At 45.2% G+C, this 17,180-nt stretch overlaps 1 protein-coding gene across 1 annotated transcript in view; it reads right to left on the bottom strand.

Annotated features, from left to right (window-relative positions):
- Positions 1-17,180, bottom strand: part of LOC139758804 (uncharacterized) — a 1,625,355-nt gene that overhangs the window by 1,136,525 nt on the left and 471,650 nt on the right. The gene's annotated exons all lie outside the window — the stretch shown is intronic.

Below are 17,180 nucleotides of genomic sequence, written 5' to 3'. Positions count from 1 at the left end.
GCTGAGGTATATCCGAGATCTATCTCCCCCCCTGCCACAAGCTCCCCAAAGAACTCTCCTCGTCCAACGTGTTTACAAACCCTTGAAATATAAATACAAGAAAATCGCATGCATCAGTCAAAACGCGGGAGAAGCGACACAAATTGTCAGTCAGAATGCTGGGCCCACCTCCAGAAACTTCTATCGAAAATGCTGATGGTAAACAAGCTTGAAAAATTGCACGAGACAGAAATCGTCGGACGCGCACTGCAGCTGCCAGGGATGACACATCACCTGGGGAAAGTTATTTTACTTGAATATCCAGAAGCACAAGCACAATATATATATATATATATATATATATATATATATATATATATATATATATATATATATATATATATATATATATATAATTTGTCATTTCTGCTTCGTGAAGTTTTAAAGCAAAATATTCACAAGACTGTTTGTATTCTACAACTTGGTCAATGCAGGTGCCGTACTTGAGCACGATCTGTACGACCCCTGGGCTATGAAGGCCCAGCCCTCTGATCTGACCCTCTGATCTGACTCATAAGAGTCACGTCGCAGGCTGGGCCATCACCACACCACACGTAAGGAGCAGCCACCCCGTCATACGCGAGGGGGAGGCGGGGGTCAAAGCATCGCCGTGCGACTAACTGTAGTTGACAGACGACCTCGTGACCTGGCCCTTTTGGTTGTGTGAGTCACAGTCAACACGTGCGTCTTTTGGCCAGCAGGCCTGTGGCTTCCACACCCACGTCCTCACCCCGTCATCTTATCGTTCACATCTTCGTGTGTTCTGCTGACCTGTACAGTAACATCTACCTCACAATGTCTCATTCTTAGCTTTTTTTTTCTTCTCATTCTTTTCAACACGATTCTCATACCGCGTAGCAGTGGGACAGTTATTTTCTTGCAGTTCACCTCTCTTTCACATACGTAACAAGTAGCAGTTGGTTTATGATACTTTTATCTGACATCCTCCTGTGCACAGGAGGAGATGTTATATGTGATATTAAGTCTCTGATGTGAACATAAACGAGACACACTGCCCACAAAATCTATCAAATATCTTAATATTTGCCCAGAGTACATCTATTGCCACAACCTTATTCTTGGACGAAGCTCTTCAAATATGAGAATATATCCTCAATTTCTTTGAGCACTAAAACAAAATCATTTACTTTGAAGATTTAGTAACGATATCAATTCAACTTTCTCCTTCACCCAAGTATATATATAAATATATATATATATATATAAGTCTAGTTAAATATGCATATATATATGGACGCTACCTCGTTCCCTCAGGAAACGGCGAACATATATGAAAGACAGAAACAAAAGTATAAAAGGACAAAAAGTCATACAGCCAGACTTAACAAATGACTACATTCACCAATACAGCACATAATGGAGCCAGCACGAAACAGCGAGTCGGATACGCTCAAGAGGTCACAGCACTTGACCCCTCAAGTCGGTGAGAAAGTCACTAACGCCATAATAATGTGCACGTGTGACGGTGACGCGTCCGGCCAAAAGCCCGGTCATGAGAGGTCACGGGGGGGTCATTAGGGAACGTGTTCCGTCTTACAGTAGCACTTAATGGCCCGCTTAATGATGTAGTTTCACTATCATTATCCACAGCTGAGGAGTTCCTTCTGCTGGCTATATATATATATATATATATATATATATATATATATATATAATTAACCTAAAATCATGGAAATTATACAAAACAAATGCTCCTTTCACTATATGAGAACAGACTCACAACTTGAGTCAAACTTACCAGATACCCTCTCCCATCTAAAACGTTTTAAGATCCCATTTGAAAAACAATAAAAACTTCCAGGAAGATGCAAGTGCATCGGATATCTGTAACAATATACGTTGCAGAGCGCTGCTTCCATAAGGAAAAATACAAACGTTAATAAAGTAATAGAACGGGCGACTTATCATAGTGTAAAAGTTCGTATCAGAACAAATTTCATCACCTTCGATTTGGTGATATTTAAGGAATCATATCAAAGGACAAATACAGTTTGACTTACAAACACACACACACACACACACACACAGACACACACACACTCTCTCACAAGGTGTACATGGGTCAGCCCGGAGTCGAACTCCGCATGGCTTCGAATCCTAAGGGGCTTGGCAGTCGGCCTACACTCGACCCAGGAGTGCACCCCACGCGCGAGACTAGTCATTAAATGGGCACCTGACTTGAGCTGAGATGGGAGAGTGTGTGTGTGTGTGTGTGTGTGTGTGTGTGTGTGTGTGTGTGTGTCCATACACACACACATACAGGACCAAACACATGGTATATATATATATATATATATATATATATATATATATATATATATATATATATATATATATATATATATATATATATAATGTTGAGAGACAAAACGAGAGTAAAACTCTCTTCCCGTAACACACACACTCACACATATTAATAATAACCGCGCCCGTAGCGCCCAGGACCCACTGGGGTTGATTAAGTCAGACAGCCTCCCTTGTAATGATCACATATCAATGATTTTATCAACAGAGGCGATGACACGCCGGACAACCAGACCTTGTAACACGGCAGACAAGAAATTAATTATGACGGTGTTAGAAGCACTTCTGCCCTCGTATTTGAAACATTAATGGCGACTAACGTCACCATTTAAAGCCATTTCAAAAGACTGCCAGGAGATAAAAAAAATATATATATAAGATCATTTACAGCTGTCATTCGTTTGTTAAACACCTAAACTTCTCAAACAGAAGCAGTTTTCTTTTTTGTCCTAAATACAACGTGGATGTGAGAGGAGCAGCACTACTGAATACTAAAACGTATATTGTCAAGTGAGCTGACCAGTCTTGCTGGCCTGTCACGAGAACGTAGCCAGGGGTCAGACGGGCAGGCACGGGTAGAGAGGAGCCCGGTAGGACCTTACCCCAGAGGAACGGGTACGATCCATGGTCGCCACGTCTAGCTAGTAGCTTCCTTCTGCGTGTGTTCAAAAGCGTTGAGGAACAAGATATCCACAGCAGAGGCGGGAGAATCACCTGATCAACATACTCACACTAACGTTCCACAACGTAATGGGAGGTGAGGCCATACATGCTCCCCTCACCTCAGTGGCGGGGTTCAAGCCAGCGATGCTCACCTCAGTGGGGTGACGCGGGGTGCCATGCTTTCCTCACCACAGTTCTCCTCTGGTCTACCAAACACAAACAGAACGAACACCACCTAACAGTAAACAATAGTGGAGGTGGAAGCAAAGAGCGAATTAGGCATTGTTAGTGGGAGTTTCTATGCATCCTTTTGACTGATTTGCTATATTTCATAGCAGCGTCTTCAGCGACTCGAGACGTTTTCTATACCACCACAACTCCTAACTTCTATATACAAGAGATCTTGAGGCCGTATTCATGGATGATGAGACGGTGTCAAATATCATCCATCGGCCGTGGCACTGTCTATAAATACGACCCCATGAATGCTATCCTCACACCTCTACGTCGTAAGTCTGAACATACGTACGCATCGCAGATGCCATGTCGTGCAACGCTTAACCCCGACTGTCAGGTTGCTCTGGGCGTCATCAAGCGTCAAACTACACACCTTCAGGAGTGAAAGACAATCTTTCCAAGATCACATACACATACACTCTCACTATGCATGTGGCCCCTGTGTGCCAGGAGATAGTCCCACCATCACGGCACATATGAATTTTGGCGACGTATTCATCCATCCTCAAATTTCAGACGTAGTCAGCTTTCATTTTCGAACGCGTCCCACAAACAACCGCGGACCTCTTTTTATTTTTCCACAGGCGACCAAAAAAAAAAAGGGGGGGGAAAAAAAGATGAAAACTGAGGTGGAGGGAAAATAGGCCCACGTTGTTATCTGACGGTTCAATACCCACTGAACTTTAAAAAAAGTGAGGTATTTTAATTAAAACTTCTCGATTCACGGAGGCAGGACAATTGAAAAACATCATATCCGCCGGTCTGGTCTACATCATATACACACACACACACACACACACACACACCGCAGGACACTATGATCGTTTCTCTGCAGTAGTCTCGACTGGCGTTACTGTATCAAAACCCGTCGTAACTAATAACCCAAACCTGTCGAACCACAGGAACAAGTGATGAGATCTAGTCAAGTCTACAGTTAACATCCTCGCATCATCTTGCAATATCGTCACAATCACCGAAAATCACCATCATGTTGTCAACGCTGACAACCATTCAACGAATGACTAACTACGTTAAATTTTTCCTCACTGCTTATGATACATACGAGACGCCTTAAACTTTTAACAACCGTGCGTGCGCTGTGTGTCCTGGAGAACACAGCGCACGGTACTGTTTCTTAAGCCACGACACGGTAAGCAGTAACAGCAACAACAGAGACGTAGGTCCCGTGCACCGAACACCAACGAAAATCAACGGAAAGAGATGAAACAAAAGGGCAACCCGATCACTCAACGTTAATGCTGTACATGGAAAAAGAAAAAATTTTTCGACATCCTGGGCATCCGGAAAAATAATCTTCGATATAATTTTAACACAGTAGAAAAAAAAGAGATCCAGAAATCCCTTAACCCTCTTGACCTTCAAATCCGGGAGTCCTGGAAACCGAGAAGGCTGGTCACTGGGAGGAAGGGTGGAGAGGTCTCCGGGGTGTTAATGGGGTAAGGAGGGTAGATAGATAACCGGTATCGGTAATCATAAATATCCGTGATAACAAGGACGGTCTGCATCGACGTCAGGCCTTTGAACTGAATGATACAACGAAAGAAGAAGGTTCGAAAGCATTTTTTTCAAGACATGAAAAACTGAAGGTGAGAGAAAAGCAGGCGAAGACGGAGAGAGAGAGAGAGAGAGAGAGAGAGAGAGAGAGAGAGAGAGAGAGAGAGAGAGAGAGAGAGCAAGAAGAGTCTGTGTCTAGATTATAATAATCTTAAAGATCTCCCTACATCTGTCTGTCTGTGTGTCTCCAAGTCTCTCGAAGAGCAACGAGGAACACCTATCCTATCCCCACCTCACAGCCGCTCTGGGGAAGGTACAAGTGACTTAAATTGGATTCCAGAGAGCACAAAAAAAGTGTGCAGATATTCCCTCCCCCCTCGAGTGATGCAAACCATCGTCGCACGTCTGGCAATAGCTACAAAAAGTTTACCCCCCACTCTCCCCCCCCCTCTGGCTATACAGTAAAGAGTTAACATATCACTTCCAACTTTTATCTACCCTCTTCAGTGAATCGCATTTAAGTCAACAGTCACCCCTCTCTCTCTCTCTCTCCCCCTCTCCCTGTGCCCCACCACAGCCCCACCAACGCCAACCCATCGTTTACTCAACAAACGTTAATAAAGATAACCCATCTAACTATTACCATGCTCTTTCAGCCCGTTATCAATAGCTTAATAAATATCCCGGGCGGGAGATAATGACAGCAACGTAAGGCAGGCCCCAGCTCACGGGGTGTGGAGGGGGAGAGAAGCGCTAGATAAGTGAGGGGCGGGCTAGCTAAGCTAAGCTAAGCTAGCGAGGCGCCTGGAGGAAGGGGATCGTCTTGCTAACTGGCTTATGCAAATGGTCCGTCGCATTAATCTATTATGAATCACCACTGCACTGATTACTGCGGAATCTGCTAATTAACCACACTATCTTGAGGCCCAACTTGTCGACGGCAAAATCAAGGAGGGGGGGATGCATCACCATCACCACCACCGCCACCGGCGCTACATCACTAACCAGAGTGTGACTTCATCGCCAACACTGTGCTACATCACCAGCCGGAGTGTGTGGGGCATCTTCACCCACGTCATCACCAACACGGTACACCATTATCACTGACTAGCAAGGTCATATATATATATATATATATATATATATATATATATATATATATATATATATATATATATATATATATATATATACACACATATATATATATCATCAACAGGACAATGTTAGCCCCTTCCCCTCCCCTCAACTAAAATGGTGCATCTTTACCAACCAATTATTCCATAACTAGACAGATAAAATCATAACTACCATGAAAGGTGTTCGACTTAAGACATCTTCCCTTGGGCCTTCAACTGATCCAAGAAAAAAAAAAAAGGCTTTTGAAATAACCCTTACAGGTCAGGTCAAAAGCCCTGATTTAGCGGTAAGGTTAAACGTCCCGTCAGTGAACCAGAATTAGGGTGTTGGAAAGAAAAATGACGTGTGATTAGGAGCAAAAAGAAAAATTTTTCCCTCCTAGGATAGACGACAAATAAACATATCATAAACAGTGGGGATATAAGCAGGAGGAGGAGTACTGGATCAATCCTCACACAGATCATGGGACAGTACTCCAGTGATTATGATACTGATAAACGTTGAGATGAGGCTCTTCTTGATGAGGTCTCTACGATTCGGTTGTGGCGCCGAACTGCAACTCAAGGACGAGGGATCTCAGGTAGCAGGACGTGACGGTGGCGAAAGTGGTGAAGCAGTAAATTCTCGACGGTTTCGTATGGCTTTTCTCCATCTATTCCAGTATGTCCCATCATAAGGTGGACGAAGAGGAAGACGAGACAAGGGTGGTATAGATGATCCCGGGAAGAATGAGAGTTGCGGACACGATTTTGAGTGGCAGGGAGTCTAAGTATCTTCGATTTGGAAAAAAAAAAGTTGAGTGAGCAGCTGGAAGATTTGACAATGGCCCTGACGTCTTCCTTCTAGTATAGTTTACCGTTGAAGAATTGATATCCAGTTGCCTGCTGCACTGCACAGCCGAGGATGTGGGGGTCTTGCGAGACAGCAAGAGGTGTAACACGGTTGGATGCAAGGATGATGTGCATGACTCGTCGTGTTTTGGTTGATGGGTTATGTCCTTGGCCGTGGTCCGGTTCTTAGGGCAGCTCTGCGGGGCCAGGTAGTCGGAGGAGCAACTGTCATCACGGAAACCAACGGCAGAGTCGTCAATGTGTGCTCCCTCGGAGCGGTGCATCCATCAGGGTACTATCCATATGGATGAGGAATCATAAATGTCCCATCTTTGCTCCCTGCAGGACACTGCAGGATAAGAAGTGAATGATGACGACCATCCTTCGGAAGCGTACAAGCTGGCGACGCTTACTAAGAATATTCGTCTGCAAGACTGGGAATACTAAGACTTCGCTGTGTCATGGCTGACCAGGTCAAAAGCTTTGCCGAGGTCAGGGAAGGTGAGAGTGACAAGAAGTCTTCGTGTCTCTAGGATGCGATGCTTAAGTCCAGGAAGCTGACGAGGCAGTGTGAGGCAGAAGAGGTCTTCATATGGAAAGAGTCTACGGAGTTTGCTATGCCGATGTAAACCCTAATTAATCCCAAAACATATGCAGAGTGAGTTAGGGATTGCGTGGGTGATGGCATTGGGTTCTAACTCATTAAAAGACTGTGGGAACTTGTCGACTTCGGGTACCAGAGAAACATATGAAGTCTTCCAATCATCAGGGCATTACGACTGCTGGGGAGAAGCATTAACACTGGGACAGCGGGGTTGGACTAGTTCCAGGCAGAAATCCAAGTGGAATTTCATAGATGTCTTGAGGCTGTGTAACCGTCTGGAGACTAAAGTTACTGACTCAAGGGTGATTGGATTGGACGGCAGGTGGTGTCGAGTTGGAGAACTCTTTGGCAGACGGTGGCGAAATGAATCTTAAGGTAAAATACTCGAGCTGCACGAACACTTTATCATCAGCAAAGTACCTTGTCACTTCGATATCAGGGTGCACTTCACCACCAGCGTTGCATACCCACTATACTAGTTACTACCACACACAAGAACACACAGATTAAGATACCTATTCATACAAAGAAGCGAACGAACAGCCTCAACGCCCATTCCCTACCCGCAATTCTCCCTGTCTTTCTCTAGACGTACACACACACACACATTCACCTCAAGTCACCCCCAAGATTCCCCAGAAGGCCGAGATAAACCAGAACCAACCACACCCGCGTGCCCAGAAAACCAGCTGGCGACTCGACCACTACTTAATCCTTCACCCCAGGCACGTCCACGTCCAGCTGCTAAGCTCTCAGCTGGTTGAGGCCGAGCCAAGTCGTCCCAGGTGGTTGAGAGAGGGACCGGTGTACCCTGGCAGTGTTGACGACGTCCCCGGACATACAGGCAGGCAGGACTTCCATCTGGCCCTTACAAGGAGGTGTTCAAAAGGCCAATTTCTTCACCAGTAACCACTGTGATTACCCCAGACTTATGGCCTTATTAGCCGGTGGGATCACCCCGCAATATTACAAATTATTTTCCAGGCAATCATCAAGCGGTGTACAATGTATTAGCTTGGTCAATCATCAAGCCATGTCCAATTATTACCTTGTTCAATCACGCAGAGAGCCACGAATTATATCCCCACCAATCACCCAGAGCAGCAGCCACCATCAAAACATGAGATGATCCCAGGATAGGTTTTTTTTTCCCAACCCCTGTATAATGTTCGAAGAATTCCGTCAATACCTCAGGTTACGGCTAAAATCGACTCCCTTGGAATCTTGTTCGCACTGTTGGATGGAGCGACGCACGTCCAGTCAAAATACGACATGTCGCAAGTATTGGAGGGGCTGCACACGTCCGATCGGGCTAATCGTTAAAGCATGTCGTAAACAGCGTCTCGCAGCGCAGGACGGAGTGACACGCGTCCGATCGAGCTTCCAGCTTGTCGTGCATTCTGTCGTAGTTTTGAATGGAGCATGACGTATATGTCTTCGTAGTGCTGGACGTAGCAACACACGTCCCATCAGAACTCGTCGTTACATCTCGCTGTACATTAAGTACACTGCTTCTTGCTGTCTCCCACACAGCCTCCCTTGAGTCACCCATGATGAACACCTTCCTACAACTTCGCAGTCAGACATGTGTCAACACCCGGACAATCAATGTTAACTAGGGGCCGACCGTATAGAAAACTCACGCCCACAGCAGTCGACGTTCACTACCGCTACCTGATAGGACAACTGTGACTCACCACGGGTTCAGTCAACGTCAAACTACTGCTGACTGACAGACTGACTGTACATGACCCACAACGCATACAGTTAACTGAAACTGCTGCTGCTTCACTGCATAGTTAAATCACCATACCCTACACTCAGCGAAGACTGTTGCTGATTGACCGTCTGTCTATTCACTCACTAAGCCCACATTCGCTGCTAACTGATGATGACTGTACAGTAAGTCTACATTTAATATTACCCGACGTGAGTTGAAGTAGCGAGTGGTCCATGGGCGTACGTCACAGCTGAGAGTATTGCAGAAGCACCTTTTACAGTTGCCAAGTGTTTACAGAGGCAAGCGAAGCGGACGTTAGATGGGCGACGGGTATATGAAGCTGTTGAACAAAAAAAAAAGCTGATTTTATGAACCTCTTGAGCGCTGAGGTCCTTCCTCCGAGAACATGACTCCATGAGTCAGGTCAGATGGCCCAGCCATCATGCGTAGGGGATGTACAGTGTAGCTCAAAGGGGTTAATGCGACGGAGTATTATAAGGTGACTTTCGCCAGAGGCATGCAATATACAGAGGCCAAGCGTCGGGGGAAGAGGATTGCATATGCTTTGCAATACAGCAGGTGGTGTCCCCCAGGTATGTGATTACTATCTGTGATTACTGCTCGTGATTACCATTTATGTCTCACGGGGTAAGAATTTTACACTCGTGTTGCCTCGGCTCAACCTCGTACATATGTACCACGTCTTTTACTCCCATGTGCGTATGCATGCACTCACTCACTCACACACACACGCGCGCGCACACACCTGAGCCGAAACCAGGTGGAGCGCTGGTGTGGCACAGGCGGGTATTACAGAAGCCGGTGTTACAAAGGCGGCCATGACGTCACTGCCGGTGGCCGGGTGGACAAAACCACTGGTTGGGTACCCCTAAACCCCGGGGGTTCCCCACCATTATCGCCACAATGACGCTCGTAAATCAAACCAGGAATTTCATCCAATATATCGTAAAAATGCATTAACCGGTAATTAAGAACCGACGCGAGTTAGGCCTGTAATATATATACTCTATCCCAAGGGGTAATTATAGTTTGCAAGTGGCCAGCAGGTAGAGCATTAAGGTGAGGGAGTAATAATAGTCGGGATAATAAAGTTGAAGAGGGCGGGTCAAGATGGGAGCTAGAGGGCGGTGGTGCTGCAGCTCCCAGCAGTCACAGCACTGCTGGCAGCTGCATATACCTGACCCACACCACACCTGCCTGCCCACCTGCCTTGCCTCTGGCTCTACCATCACACACACACACACACACACACACACGCATGCAACCACTATAGTACCGTAACTCAAACATCGTGTAAGTATTCATAACGTAATGTTCGACTAATCATCACTGAAAGCAATATGTACAAACCATAGTATTTACAGGATGAAAGTTCTCGTATATCTACCACACTGATCGTGCAAGCGAACCTCACTCACCTGCTTATCCAAAGCCCATAAAAATCTAGCTCTACCTTGATCTTAAGCTCTTTTATACTTAGTTACCAAGCTACTATTACGACCTCCCAGTTCTGTAATAACTTTATTTTCAGCCGAAAAGCTGCCTGTATTCAATAAACCATTTATCATCATAATCAATAATAATCATTGTTATCACTATCATTATCAGAGTAATATTAAGTGATGCAAATGTCAGACAAACTAATGTAAAGGAACTACGACGGATTGGTAGTAAATGATTAATAGCTCGAATTCAAGGATCGAATTAGTGTACACGTACCAGGTATTGCTGGAGCTGAAGAGGCGAAACTAACAAAAGAGGTGAGAAAATCCCACCTGATTTGTTCTGAGGCCAGAGGGATGCAGGGTTGGATGGTAGGAAAGATAAGACAAAGAAGGAGGAGGAGGAGGAGGAGGAGGAGGACTGGCCCTCTTAATAACAAACAGCCTTAACTGTCTCTAAATATTGAAATATGGCCAATTTAGACAATGCGTGACGGGATAACTAACTGTAGGAAAGAAGGGCATGGCGGTGTTGGTGATATATAGCCCACAGACGAATATTCATGAACCGGAACAAATTCGTATAATGATAATGAAATAACAGTGCACGAGGGAGTGAAACATGCACTTCTAAAGTACTAAAAATGGGGGATATCAATTATAAAGACTGGGATAATTTGAATTCTCATGAAGGCCCATGATCTCAAGAGAATACACGAGAAAATGTCCCGTGCTAGCATGTTACTGAGCACACTAGGATCAGAGGACCTGATACACCATCATAACTAGATCATAAGTTCACACTCAGTGGCATGGAAATTTCTGCTATGATCCACAGGAAAATGTGATCAAGTCATGCTTGAGACTAATCATGTGGTGAACGAGGAAGTAAAAAGAGCAGCGAGGAAACAAGACTTTAAAGAGGATACATAATTGTGGAAACGATGCGTATATCAACAATCTAAACAGCAAAGTAAATTGGGAAATGGAGTTCAGTCGCCAGGAACCAGGGCATCGTCTTGGAAGGTTCCGTAAGATTTATACAATGGTGTAGGGACACGGGTAACGTTAGCCTTGTAAACAGAGGGAAGATGCATAAAGGAGGGGAAGAGTTCAGTGAAAGATGTCAAAAAAACAAAGGACATCAGTGACGCGCCGTGGAAAAGACACAGGCAACACCCAGCCAGCGAGCCAGAGTTTACAAGACACGAGAGACCATAGAAAGAGTGGAATAAGATAATAAAAGAAACTATAAAAAAAAAAAGGCATTGTGGACAACACAGTGCAGAACATGTCACCAAAATTCGTCAAAAGTATATTGTCAGCTGGTGAAAAGCTGAGAAGGCGGAGGTGATTCAAGGGAGGGTCACAACGATGTGCCGCAAGGCCCGACCTTTGGACCACTGTTCTTTTCAATCCAAGTAAATGACTTGCCAGAAGGGATTGGACTTCTACATGAATACGTCTGCGGATAATGCCAAAATCACAAGTGGAAAAAAAAATGACGAGGACAGGACTTGTGTGTGTGTGTGTGAGAGGAATTTGGGAGTCGCCAAGAACACCATCTTAAGAGTATTGTAAAGGAGACCCAACTGTCTGTTGGCAACTATTAGATCATTTGCATGTGCTGTAGATCACAGGAGACATGTTCAGTAAACTATTCACAAAGAACGTTACGGTAAAACTAGGAACATGTTCCAGGGAACTCTGGCACGGGCCAATACAATCAACAAATTGTATCGCAGAAAGTTGCCAGTCTGCCACCTGATGCCTGGGAGGGCAAGGGAAAAACAGAACAGGTTTGCTGGCGTTGAGAAATATCACCTCCCACCGACAATCTTCTTCGTAATGAATCTACAACCGCGGATGATAACTATGTCTTATAAGGTATTCAATAAAGGACGCCTATTACTACACCCTCCATTTTCTTTGCAGTGTTATGCAACGAGCAATGGCCACCCTCGCGTAGTTTGTAGTGAGGAAAATGCTTCCGTGTCGGCTCAGCTTTTCCAGGGCAGGCTTTTCACTCCTTCTAACCGATAAACAAATGAATATGTTACATAAACATTATGACAGAAGAATTACATTGAAACTGATTTGATCTTCAGGTGCCACAAACACTCGATTACAACTTGGGAGTCAAAAAAATCTCTACTGTAAGTCCATTAATTACAATACTGAGAGAGAGAGAGAGAGAGAGAGAGAGAGAGAGAGAGAGAGAGAGAGAGAGAGAGAGAGAGAGAGAGAGAGAGAGAGAGAGAACGGTGATCTGGTGACGCCACATCAAAAGTTCAAATGATGTATTGAAAAATAATCGTGTACTCTACACAGTAAACAAATACAATTCTTTATCTTAGATCCATAAAATACTGAAGGACAACAGTACCTTGGGACCAAAGACACGACGTGGCTTCCCTACTGATAACGTGGACGCTGTTCAATGTACTTGCTGCGGAAGCCAATATGAGTGGCATATTTTGATACCAAATCCAGATTTCTCCTCTATATCATCGTACTGATTTACACTTCATATCTCACAGATCAAAGTTGGGAGACCGACTACTGAGATAATTAGTGTAAACGAATACCATCATCAAGAACATGTATCCTACAGGGATTTACTAACATTCCAGATCCACTAACATTCCAGATCAACTAACATTCCAGATCTACTAACATTCCAGATCCACTAACATTTCAGATCCACTAACATTCCAGACCCATTAACATTCCTGATCCACTAACATTCCAGATCAACTAACATTCCAGATCCATTAACATTCCTGATCTACCAATATTCCAGATCTACTAACATTCCAGATCAACTAACATTCCAGATCCACATCTTTTTCCTGGCCGGTAGTTGAGCCGGAGGGAGAGGTGGGTGGAAAGGTACCATCCGTTTTACTATCCTGTTTCTTCTAAAGTTTCAGGCCGTGTTTTTGGCAAATAACCTTGTCATGGACCACTACTATGTTAGGCCTGGATTTTAATAAGTAACCTCGCTAGGCACCACTATCACGATATGTCCTAGCTTTTAACATAACCTCGTCATGGATCACCAGTTCTCCTTCCATTTCTCTCTCCCCTTTACCCGTTACAAATGGCTCTCCTAATACTGTGCGCCTCTGTGTTCCCTACGACACAGCGCACCAGACCCCCTACAGGAGTGTGTGTCATCAGGTTCTACCCCAAGTCGAAGACGTTCCGCGCTCCGTGGAAAACATTTGACAAACATGTCTTTATGAAAGTCCACCATTACTCTATCACGTCCAATATAACGTCACCCCGGACATACACTGCACACACTACTTTATTCTGGTATAAAAAAAAAAACGTCAGCTTATATGAAGTCGAGGGGGAAAAAAAGAAAAGGGTATTCTTTTAGCTTTAAGCTGTGAACAGAGTTCCATGTCAATATATACATAAAAATATATAAAAAAGAGAAGAAAATGTGTGTGTGTGTGTGTTACGGAAACACAATTTTACACTCTTGTTGCCCAGTCTTTTAACTATACGTACAATGTCTCTACTTGTATACACACACACACACACACACACACACACACACACACACTCACAGACACAGACACATACACAACACCCCCACTCCCTTTCAACTCCCTACCTCCACTCTCAAATGGCCTCCTTCCTAAGCACTCCCCCTCTTCTGTAGTCCTTCAAGACGCTACCCTCCATACACAGGTGAGGGGATGAGGCATGGCGAGGGGTCCGGCGGCCGGGATGATGATTAAGTGTAGAGGCACCACCGCTCTTGGGGGAAATTACGGGAAAATTGCAGATCAGAAAGCCACCGTCCCCTGAGAACCGTGACGCAGGAGCAGAGGGAGAAGTAGGAGGAGTGCGGAAGAGACGACGACGAAGTGAGTGTAGAAAAGTGACGGGAAACTTGTTGAAAGGAAAAGAAAATCATGGAAAGATTCAAATCAAAGAAAGAATGTGAAGTGGGAGAGTGAAGTCTGAAAGCAGTGTGGGTACACAGAAATTAGGAGGAGGAACGAGATGAAAGAAACTGAAGGAGCGTTGGAGAAAACGAGAGGGAAAGAAATAGAAGAGGGATAACTAAGTAAAGCCCGGGGGAGGGAGTATCTGGAAGAGTTCGGTAAATATCTAGAAAAAAAATTAGACTAAGGAGGGTAGTAATAAAGTAAGATGGAAGTCGACGACATAAGGGAAAACCTGAGGAAAGAGGAAAGGGAATCGGTGGAAGGGAACACTAAGGAGAGCTATGATATGAGGAAGAATTACGGAGATCTGGAACAGGAAAAGAACCGTGGTATTACTAAGGAAGGGTCACACTCCACAATGCCCCGCTGAACCAAAGTGTTACACCGTTACTGTATTAGGGATAAGCGAAGGGAGGGCCCCCCTCCACTTGTGGCATTCTCAGTCTCTAGCAATAACCTACGCCCACCAACTGAAAAGCTTCAAGCCCAGCAGGTTCCTTATTTGATCTTCCAGTCTCTCGGTGTCCCGATAAGGATCCGTCGGGGTATTCCACTTGAACTATTGCGAGCACGGGGTTGCCATCGAACCTCTGGCAGAGGGAGCTGCTTTCAGCAGAGCCAGGAACGTAAACCTCCAAAAAATGCACAATAATCTGATTGACTTGGAGCCCGGATGAAAAAAAGTTATTAATTGATAACGACATCACTCAGCTTTCGTAATTAGATTTGCTAGTTAGGGCAAAAATAGTCGTGCGAGAAGTCATCAGGCTCATGCTGGTGAGGTCATGCATGCTCTTCATGACTGGGGGGGGCCTTTAGCATCGAGCCGAATGTCCCTCTGGCCACTTAATTGTGTACACAAGTGACCAGACAAGCCATGATTGATGGCAACATCTCGCGCTCAACTTTGACGTCACCCTCAATAAAACTTTCTCAGAGTTAATAATAATATTAATAATAATAATAATAATGATAATAATAATAATAATAATAATGATAATAATAATGATAATAATAATGGCGGCGAGGATGGTGCAGTAGCTTCTTTCCCAACTGTCGAATGAGGTCCAAAGATAACGTCTTGGAGAGAGATGGGAGGACGAGAGTGTACAGCGCTTCTTGACAGGGGCGGTGTAGGAGAGACTGGCAATGTTCTTGCGTGTCCTATTCAAAAACCTTTTCTATATGCGCCAGTTGTGTGGTGGAGGAGGAGGAGGAAGAACAGGAATGGGAGGTGTAAGTGAGTTTGGGAAGACTGGGAGTTACATGCATGACCTTAGAGTTCAGGTGTAGAGAAACACAAAAGTGTTTTGTGCAAACCTCACTGTAAACCTTTATGGAGGTTTCGGAGGTCTTCTACCGCCAAAGCTGGGTACAGGACTAAACAGTCATGCTGCTACTCCGCTTAATCAGGTTCTTGGAAGACGCAGGTCGACGGAGAACATAGACACATTAGCTGGAGGGGATGGAGATGGCGGTGAGGTGTTCTTTCTAGTTTATCTCACTGGTCCACATGGCGCCAAAAAGCTTCTTTAGCAGAAGAAATAGCAAGGGTGGAATGTAGCGAGACAAACAGAGGGCGGCGACGAAGCTGGGAGCAAGACTGACATGGGCATGACAACAGCCTTGGTTTGGCTGGTGACGTTGTGGAGGCTGCTAGGGAAGTCCTGGAGGGACATGTAGGAGGGACAGCAAGCCATCAAGTCTGTCGACGTTACCTCCAACGAGCAGGTGCAGCCGTCAGAGCCTCATCCATACCGAATGTGGAAACACCGAGGTTGAACTTCGGTACCCCGCGGCACGTCGCAGGTGAGAGAGGGGGACAGATAGGCCCCCAAGGAAACCTTAGCAGCCTGACGAAGCGCACCGAGGAGACCTGAAAGCCATGGGATGAGACTTCTCAGCAGCCTCAGGTTGATATGGTTTTTTGCACGATGTCAAAGGAACTCTAGGTGATGACGTCGCTGCGAGAGGGGTGCAACTGGTGACGACGTCATACGAGCAGGGTGGGAGAGGACGTCACCCCAGCGCAGAGCCACTTCGTCCGACGTCTTAATTGCAACCCCTCCCTCCTCCTCTCCCGACCTGTGCGTGACACGATCAATACAGCGGATGATTTATTGCCTCGTCTGGGAGCCTGGTGGTTACCTTCCCAGGGCTTCCATCGCCTCTCCAGCTGATGATGATGGTCAGATGAATCTAATGGTGAGACGATACGAAAGGCGAGATAATCCTACTGTTGAGACGATGATTAGGGTGAGATCATACCGATTGTGAACGAGTTCATATGCCGCTCAAAACTGAGACAATTACCCTTAAAGGAAATCTTAAAGAAAAATCACTAAATTTTACCCCAAGTATGGTAATAAAAATAGTAAAAAAAAAAAAAGGCAGTAGATTATCGCAATCAACCAGCCCCCCCAAGTCCCTCGTGGACTCATTCGACCTGTCAGTAAGGGTTATGTCAGCAGACAAGGACACCCCGGGGGAATCTCTAGTGCAGAGTTACACGAGCTGTCGCCTGGCTAGAACCGTCGCAGCTGCGCTGGTCTGCCCAAACCGAGGTTAGTGGCAAGTATATCTACCAACAAAGGTGGTTTGAAACGCTGGGTTGGCCCGTACCGGAGATAAGGCCCAAGCCAACAGATAAGGAAGTCACCGACGCTAACCACTACA

The sequence above is a fragment of the Panulirus ornatus genome, chromosome 31, assembly GCF_036320965.1.
Source record: "Panulirus ornatus isolate Po-2019 chromosome 31, ASM3632096v1, whole genome shotgun sequence".
Lineage (NCBI taxonomy): Eukaryota > Metazoa > Arthropoda > Malacostraca > Decapoda > Palinuridae > Panulirus > Panulirus ornatus.
The sequence above is the reverse complement of the archived record's forward strand: the minus strand, read 5'-3'. Positions and strand labels throughout refer to the sequence as shown.